The following is an 8391-nucleotide window of genomic DNA, read 5'->3' on the forward strand; positions in this document are numbered from 1 at the left end:
TAGATATTTATTGTGGTTATGTCTTCATGATGGCTCGTCACTTTAACCATTATATAGTGCCCTTCTTTGTCTTTTATGGTAGATTTTGTTTTAGAGTCTATTTTATCTGAGATTAGTATTGCCACTACTGTTCTTCTTTGGTAGCTGTTTGCTTGATATATCTTTTTCCATTCTTTGATTTTTAATAAATTTACATCTTTGTTTCTAAGATGAGTCTCTTGTAGACAGCATATTGATGGATCCTGTTTTTTAATTCATTCAGTAACTCTCTGTCTCTTTATGGGTACATTTAGGAGATTTACGTTCAGTAATTATTGATAGGTGTGAGTTTATTCCTGACATTTTGTAGTGCTTTTTTTTTTTATGGTTCAGACATCCTCTTTTTTCCTCTTACTCTCCTGTGCGGAATTCCTTTTGTCTGCGGATTTTTTTTTTCATTTCTTTCTGTAGATTTTCTTTTTAGTTTATGTTTTTCTTCTTTATTTTGATGAATAGTTTTGTTAACTTTCTTTGTGGTTACCTTGAAATTTACCCTTATCTTTCTAGGTTTGAACCAGTCTATTATTACTCGGTATTGCCTTGCCTTCCTCTCCATTAGAAAGTTCTATACCTACACCATTTATTCCCTCTTTTTTGTTCTGACATTGTTGTCATTTGTAGATTAATCTCTCTGGTTCCCTGTTGTAAGTTTTGAACAGTCCTTGAGGGTTCATTTCCTAGGTTGGTATCTGGCTGCTGCGATCTTTCATCCTAGATTCAGGCTGTTGTCTGATGTTGTTTGTTCTTAAACTGAAGGACTCCCTTTAATAATTCTTATAAGTTTGGTTTGGTTTTTATATATTCCCTTAATTGCTGTTTATCTGGAAATGTCCTAATTTCGCCATCATATTTGAATGAGAGTTTTGCAGGATATATTATTCTTGGTTGGCAATTTTTTTCTTTCAAGGTTTTATATATGTCATCCCATTGCCTTCTTGCCTGCATGGTTTCTGCCAAGTAATCAGAGCTTAGTGTTATTGTTTCCCCTCTGCATGTGACTTTGCATTTTTCTTGAGCTGCTCTCAGGATTGTTTTTTTGTCTTTGGTTGTAGCGAGTGTGATTATGATATGCCTTGGTGATTTTCTTTTGCAGTGTATCCTATATGGCACTCATTGCACTTGGATGGTCAACTTTTCATCTTTCATGATATTAGGGAGGTTTTCTGTCAGCAATTCTTCGATGATCGTCTCTGTGTTTTCCATTTTCTCCCCCTGTTCTGGAACTCTGATCACTCACAAATTTTTGCTTTTGGCTGTATCTCACATCATTCTCAGGGTTTTTTCATTTTTCTTCATTCTTTTTTCTGATTTTTCCTCAAAGTTGTATCCAAGTATTTGTCTTCAATTTTGCAGATCTTGCCTTCCATTGTTTTAAACCTGCTCCACAGAACTTCTATGACACTGTCTTTCATGGATCGAATTATGTCCCCCCAGGAATGTGTGTATCAGTTTGGCTGGGCCACAATTTCCAGTATTGAGTGGTTGTCCTCTATTTTGTGATTGTAATTTTATGTTAAAGAAGATTAGAGTGCGATTGTAACACTCTTACCTAGGTAGCATTCCTGATCCAGTGTAAAGTGAGTTTCCCTGGGGTGTAGCCTGCACCACCGTTTATCTCTCAAGAGATAAAAAGGAAACGGAAGCAAGCAGAAAAGTGGGGACCTCATTCCACCAAGAAAGAAGCACTGAGAGCAGAGTGTCTCCTTTGGACGTGGGGTTCCTGCACAGAGAAGCTCCTAGTCAAGGGGAAGATTGATGACAAGGATATTCCTCCAGAGCCAACAGAGAGAGAAAGCCTTCCCCTGGAGTTGAAACCCTGAATTTGGACTTCTAGCATACTAGACTGTGAGAAAATAAATATCTCTGTTAAAGCCATCCACTTGTGGTATTACTGTTACAGAAGCACTAAATAACCAAGACAGTGGCCATTTCTGAAATCTTGTTGTTGGTCTTTTGGATTTCTAATTGTTGTTTTTGTATGATTTTTAGCTGAGAATTTATTTTGACATTTTGTTCCTGTATTATTTTCCTGAATTATTCCATTTTTTCTCTTTATTTTCCATGAATTCGTCTATTTTTTCCTTATTTTTTGTCTGCTTTTTGCTTCAACTTTTGAATAGCTCTGAATATCACAGACTTGAATTCCCTATCAGGTAGTTCTGATGCCTTTTCTCCTACTGAAAGTCATCTGGTGTTTTATTTTGGACACCTACTGGAACCATCCTGTCCTGTTTTTTTGTATGTTTTGATATTGTCTGCCGTCTTTAGGACATTCAGTAGTTATTTGCTTCATTTATTGATTGTAGATTTATTTGTTTCATCCTGCTTTTTTGTTTTATTTGGTTATGCATGAGCAGGCAGGCTGTGCATTCTTTCTTGTTTGCTTGTCTGTGGGCACAATACTTTTCATCTCCTTGTCCAATGGCCAGGGCCAGTCATTCAGCTATGGTGCAGCAGGGCAGGTCCAGCTGAAGGGGAGGGGCTGGATTGGGCTGTTTGTGACTTGTACTGGGGCTGACATGGTGAGTCGGGGGTCAGTGCAGGGCAGTTTCCAGTAGGCCATGCTTGTGCTGCTTGGGGGTGTGATGTTCAGCGCAAGGTGCAGGGAGGAAGGAGGGAGGGGGAGGCTGTGATGGGTATGGGAAAGAAGAGATGGAGAAAAGAGAAACAGGAGCCAAAAAGTGCTGAGAGAGCTTGCCATTGAAGTAGGGAGATGAGAAACCAAGAAATGAAGAAAAACAAAAAGAAAAAGAGAAAAAATAAATAAAAATTTTAAAAAAGAAAAGAAATGCCTCCAGGGATCCCACTGGTGACCAGGGAAGTGGATCCCAGCCCTCGGGGCACAGCCTGTCTAGAAGGGGCAGAGGTTGCACACAGCACCAAGTATTTAGGAGACAAGAAAAGGAGGAAAACAGAGAGAGATAAGAAACAGAGAAATGAAGAAAAACAAAAAGGAAAAGATAAATAAATAAATAAAAAGAAAGGCCCCCAGGGATCCCACTGGCATGGCTGTGCAGACCAGAGAAGTGGCTTCGAAGCTGCATAGTACAGCCCAGCTAGAACAGGCAGAGATGGCATAAAGCACCAGGTACTTAGGAGACAGGCAAGGAAGATAAGTAGGGAGAGATGAGAAACTGAGAAATGAAGAAAGAAAAAAGAAAATAATAAATAAGAAGAAAAAAAGAAAGCAAAGCCCTCAAAGATACCACCAGTGTGGCTGCACAGACCAGGGAAGTGGTTCCCAAGCCTCATAGTACAGCCTGGCTAGAACAGACAGAGTTGGCATACTGCAGCAGGTATTCAGGAGACAGGAAAAGAAGATAAGTAGAGAGAGAGGAGAAACTGAGACATAAAGAAAAAAAAAAAAAGTAATGCCCCCAGGGATCCCACCGGCATGGCTGCACAGACCGGGGAAGTGACTCCCAAGCCATGCGGTACAGCCTAGTTAGAAGGGGCTCCCAAGACACAAAAAGAAAAAGAAAACAAGCAAAAAGATAGAACAAAACAACGAAAAGGCCCTGGGGATTCCACCAGCATTGCAGCGCAGACTGGGGAAGTAGTTCCCCAGCTGAGGGGCATTTCACAGCCTGTCAAGAAGAAGCAAAGATGGCACATGCAGCCAGGTGTTTGAGAGAAAGGGGGGTGGGGAGGTGAGAGGCAGGGAAGAAACCAAAAGAAGCCAAAAAACAACACCAGCAACAATGAAATGGCACTGACAGAACTGGCCAGAGTGCGTGTGGTGGATCCAGGTGGCACAGAGCTGGTGCCTCCTGGGCTGTGGTCCCTCAGCCCACTGGGAAGCAGTAGAGGCCGAACAGGGGGAAGAAGTTTGCGGGGGGGGGGGGGGGGGAACGTATATAGCTGGTTACTGGGTGCTCTGCCTCCTGCTGGGAGCTCTGTGAAGCTGCTTTCCCATACTCCCTGCCTGCCGATCTTTGGCAGGAGTCCAAGATGGCGAATCAGTGGTGCATTAGCTGATAGGGGACCTCTGCTCATATCTCTCCTTGCTCTCTGTTCTGTGTCAGTTTCTTATTCCATTCAGTGCTTAGTTGAGTTCTTTATCTCTTCATTTGACACTTAGAGTTCCAGGATTGACGTTTGTCTCTGTTTTACTTAGTTTTTCAGGTCTTAGTTGTGGTGGGACGGCATGGTGCTTCTGTCTATAGTGCCATGTTTTTTGGTTTTAACATTCGCTAAGCACCATTAGGAAACCCTGGTGGCATAGTGGTAAGTGCTGCAGCTGCTAACCAAAAGGCTGGCAATTCAAATCTACAGGTGCTCCTTAGAAACTCTATGGGGCAGTTCTACTCTGTCCTATAGGGTTGCTATGAGTAGGAATTGACTCAACAGCAATGGTTTTTTGTTGTTGTTGTTGTTTAAGCAGCATTAACATACCAGCTACTACATTAACAACAACAACAATAAAATAGTTTCAAGTGCAGAACCAAGGTCAGCCAGGACCATGCCCTTAATTGAGTCCATTGACTTCCTATATTACTCAGTTGTTCCAGATTTACCGAACACAATGGAACCTCTTTAGACTGGTATCTAAGAGTATGCTATTGTTATGTGCCATTGAGTCAGTTCCAACTCATAGCGACCCTATAGGCTTTTATTAGCTACTCCTATCTTGCTGTGTGGTGTATGATTTGCCCCTATATTTGAATCCATATAATGATAAATAGAATTATGCTATATTCTACGATACAGTATGTATGTTTCTAAACCTACAAAATCTCATCACTCGGAAGTCTCTGATACCCATGTTGGTTAAGTTGTCCATTATCATCAAACAGCCTCTGCTGAGGTAGTCTCAAAATTAATCATTTTTTCCCTCTTAATATTTTATAGAAAATATCTATTTCTGGTCCCATGCGTCTGTCAGTTTCTTGTACTGTGGTGGCTTGCATGTTGCTGTGATTCTGGGAGCTACGCCACTGGTATTCAAATACCAGCAGGGTTACCCATGGCAGACAGGTTTCAGCTGAGCTTCTAGACTAAGACAGACCAGGAAGAAGGACCCAGTGGTCCACTTTTGAAGAGAATTAGCCAGTGAAAACCTTATGAATGGCAGCAGAATGTTGTTTGATATAGTGGCGGAAGATGAGCCCCTCAGGTTGTAAGACACTCAAAATATGACTGGGGAAGAGCTGCCTCCTCAAAGTAGAGTTGACCTTAACTATGTGGATGGAGTCAAGCTTCATTTGCTGATGTGGCATGACTCAAAATGAGAAGAAACAGCTGCAAACATCCATTAATAATTAGAATGTGGAATGTATGAAGTATGAACCTAGGAAAATTGGAAATAATCAAAAATGAAACAGACTGCATAAACATCAATATCCTAGGCATTAGTGAGCCAAAATGGATGGGTATTGGCTATTTTGAATCAGACAATCGTATGGTCTACTATGCCGGGAATGACAAATTGAAGAGGAATGGCATCGCATTCATCATCAAAAAGAACATTTCAAGATCTATCCTGAAGTACAACACTGTTGGCTATAGGATAATATCTACAAGCCTATAAGGAATATCAGTTAATTCAACTATTATTCAAATTTACATACCAACCACTAAGGCCAAAGATGAAGGAATTGAAGATTTTTTACCAACTTTTGCAGTCTAAAATTGATCAAACATGCAATCAGGATGCATTGATAATTACTAGTGATTGGAATGTGAAAGTTGGAAACAAAGAAGGATCGGTAGTTGAAAAATACAGCCTTGGTAATAGCAATGATGCTGGAGATCGCATGATAGAATTATGCAAGGCCAACAACTTATTCATTGCAGTACCTTTTTTCACCAACATAAACGGCAACTATACACGTGGACCTTGCCAGATGGAATACACAGGAGTGAAATTGACATCTGTGGAAAGAGACGATGGAAAAGCTCAATATCATCAGTCAGAACAAGGCCAGGGGTTGACCGTGGAACAGACCATCAATTGCTCATATGCAAGTTCAAGTTGAAACTGAATAAAATTAGAACAAGTCCACGAGAGCCAAAGTACAACCTTGAGTATATCCCACCTGAATTTAGAAACCATCTCAGGAATAGATTTGATGCATTGAACACTAATGACCAAACACCAGATGAGTTGTGGAATGACACGAAGGACATCATACATGAAGAAAGCAAAACGTCATTAAAAAGACAGAAAAGAAAGAAAAGAACAAAATGGATGCCAGAAGAGACTCTGAAACTTGCTCTTGAACATTGAGTAGCTAAGGGGAAAGGAAGAAATGATGAAGTAAAAGAGCTGAACGGACGTTTTCAAAGGATGGCTCGAGAAGACAAAGGAAAGTATTATAATGACATGCAAAGAGCTGGAGATAGAAAACCAAAAGGGAAGAATACATTTAGCATTTCTCAAGCTGAAAAAACTGAAGAAAAAATTTAAGCTTTGAGTTGAAATATTGAAGAATTCTACTGGGAAAATATTAAATGACATAGAAAGCATCAAAAGAAGATGGAAGGAATACACAGAGTCATTATGCCACAAAGAATAAGTCAATGTTCAACCATTTCAAGAGGTAGCATATGATCAGGAACCGATGGTACTGAAGGAAGAAGTCCAAGCTGCACTTAAGGCATTGGCAAAAAACAAGTCTCCAGGAATTGATGGAATACCAATTGAGGTGTTTCAGCAAACGGAAGCACCACTGCAAGTGCTCACTCATCTGTACCAAGAAATTTGGAAGACAGCTGCTTGGCCAACAGACTGGAAGAGACCCATATTTATGCCTATTCCAAAGAAAGGTGACCCCACTGAATGTGGAAATTATCGAACAATATCATTAATATATCACATGCAAGTAAAATTCTGCTGAAGATCTTTTCGAAATCAGCTGCAGCAGTGTATTGACAGGGAACTGCCAGAAATTCAAGCCAGATTCTGAAGAGGACGTGGAATGAGGGATATCACTGCTGATGTCAGATGGGTCCTGGCTGAAAGCTAAGAACACCATAAAGATATTTACCTGTGTTTTCTTGACTATGCTAAGGCATTTGACTGTGTGGATCATAACAAATTATGGATAACATCGTGAAGAGTGGGAATTCCAGAACAGTCAATTTTGCTTATGAGGAGCCTGTATGTAGATCAAGAGGCAGTCATTCGAACAGAAAAGGGGGCATGCCATGTGGTTTAAAGCCAGGAAAGGTGTGTGTCAGGGTTGTATCCCTTCACCATACTTATTCAATCAGTATACAGAGCAAATAATCTGAGAAGCTGGACTATATGAAGAAGGAAGGGGCATCAGGATAGGAGGAAGACTCCTTAACAACCTGCGTTATGCAGATGACACAACCTTGCTTGCTGAAAGTGAAAAGAACTTGAAGCACTTACTGATGAAGATCAAAGACCACAGCCTTAGCATGGATTACACCTCAATGTAAGGAAAACAAAAATCCTCACAACTGGACCAATAAGCAACATTATGATAAATGGAGAAATGATTGAAGTTATCAAGGATTTAATTTTACTTGGATCCACAATCAACACCCATGGAAGCAGCAGTCAAGAAATCAAAAGACACATTGCATTGGACAAATCTGCTGCAAAAGACCTCTTTAAAGTGTTGAAAAGCAAAGACGTCACCTTGAAGACTAAGGTGTGCCTGACCCAAGCCATGGTGTTTTCAATCACCTTGTATGAGTGCAAAAGCTGCATGGTGAATACGGAAGACCAAGAAGAATTGATGCCTTTGAATTGTGGTGTTGGCAAAAAATATTGAATATACCAGGGACTGCCAAAAGAACAAACAAATCTGTCCTGGAAGAAGTACAACCAGAATGCTCTTTAGAAGCAAAGATGGCAAGACCAAGTCTCACATACTTGGGACATGTTCTCAGGAGGGATCAAGCTTGGTAGAGGGTAAGCGAAAAAGAGAAAGATCCTCAACGAGATGGATTGACACAGCGGCCGCAACAATGGGCTCAAGCATAACAACGGTTGTGAGGATGGCGCAGGACCAAGCAGTGTATCGTTCTGTTGTACGTAGGGTCACTATGAATCGGAGCTGACTCGATGGCACCTAATAACAACAACATCTATTTCTGAGAACTTGAGGATGTGATTTTTTTTTTTTTCACTTAAATTTTGTTCAGTATACAGATTTCACAATAGGCTCCAAGATCAGGGCTCTGATTTTCTGGTTGTGATTCCTTATTTTGGATTTAAGAAAGCTCTGCTGACTATTTTATCTGAAGGTGGTCAAATGAACTTTGAGATTATGCAAATTAGATAATGCAGTCTGTTATCTTTCTTTACCTGGTTATCTGCCTGTATCTGCTAGTCATGCTAGTGTGCTTAGACAGAGTTGAATTAAAGGCAGTGGATTT

Source organism: Loxodonta africana, chromosome 25 (assembly GCF_030014295.1).
Source record: "Loxodonta africana isolate mLoxAfr1 chromosome 25, mLoxAfr1.hap2, whole genome shotgun sequence".
NCBI lineage: Eukaryota > Metazoa > Chordata > Mammalia > Proboscidea > Elephantidae > Loxodonta > Loxodonta africana.